Source organism: Saprolegnia parasitica (genome assembly GCF_000151545.1).
Source record: "Saprolegnia parasitica CBS 223.65 unplaced genomic scaffold supercont2.37, whole genome shotgun sequence".
NCBI lineage: Eukaryota > Oomycota > Saprolegniomycetes > Saprolegniales > Saprolegniaceae > Saprolegnia > Saprolegnia parasitica.
Genome location: NW_012156431.1, coordinates 163936 through 164829, shown reverse-complemented (window position 1 = coordinate 164829; position 894 = coordinate 163936).

Below are 894 nucleotides of genomic sequence, written 5' to 3'. Positions count from 1 at the left end.
GGTCGACAGAGACGCCGTCAGTGTCCTTGACGTGGCTCCACGTGGTGGTCTTGTCGGAGCCGTCGTCTTTGGCAAGGATCTCAAAGATGCTTTGGTCGGCGAGGTCGAGGTAGTGGTTGGTTTGGGCCTTGTCCGAGGACGAGTAGCGCGGCGCGATAGTCTGGATGTGCAGCATCGTAAAAGTGTGGAGCTTGTCGTGGCGGTGGGCGATTGAGAAATGAGGGATGCTCACAAGGCGTGTGTGAGGCTGGACTGAGGTGGATCACGCTGGCCGCAAAGATCAAAATCGAATTGCATCTTCAAAGAAGTGTCTTCTCACACACGGGTGCGAAAAATACCTTGGTGTTTGTATGGATGGCGCAACTGCGACATGACCGTAAACAGCTTTTCGATGACGTGGCACAGCCTGCGCCTGTTTATCGCACGCCCACGAAAACTTGATGCACGCAATCGACAGCAGAATGTGGTTCTCTTTCGTACATTCTGGTACTTCAGAGTATGTTATGTACTCCAGGAATCTTGAGGAAAAAAGAAGTGAGCGCTTTTGACTACAACGGAAGCACGTCGTACCGCGTACAACGCTCTGTTATGCACCCCACGATTGCCGACGTCACTGGCTTTCATGCATGCATGTGGGAAATTCATTTTACACGTACCGCACTGTCCCATCGCCCGGTTCACGCAACACCCCGAGCACCGTAAACGACATCGGACCGAGTTCAGACGATGGCGCGGGAATTCGCCTCGAGCCACCCTCCTTCGCATCATTCATTTTTCAATCGTCTATCGCCTGGACAAGCTCCACACTTTTACGATGCTGCACATCCAGACTATCGCGCCGCGCTACTCGTCCTCGGACAAGGCCCAAACCAACCACTACCTCGACCTCGCCGA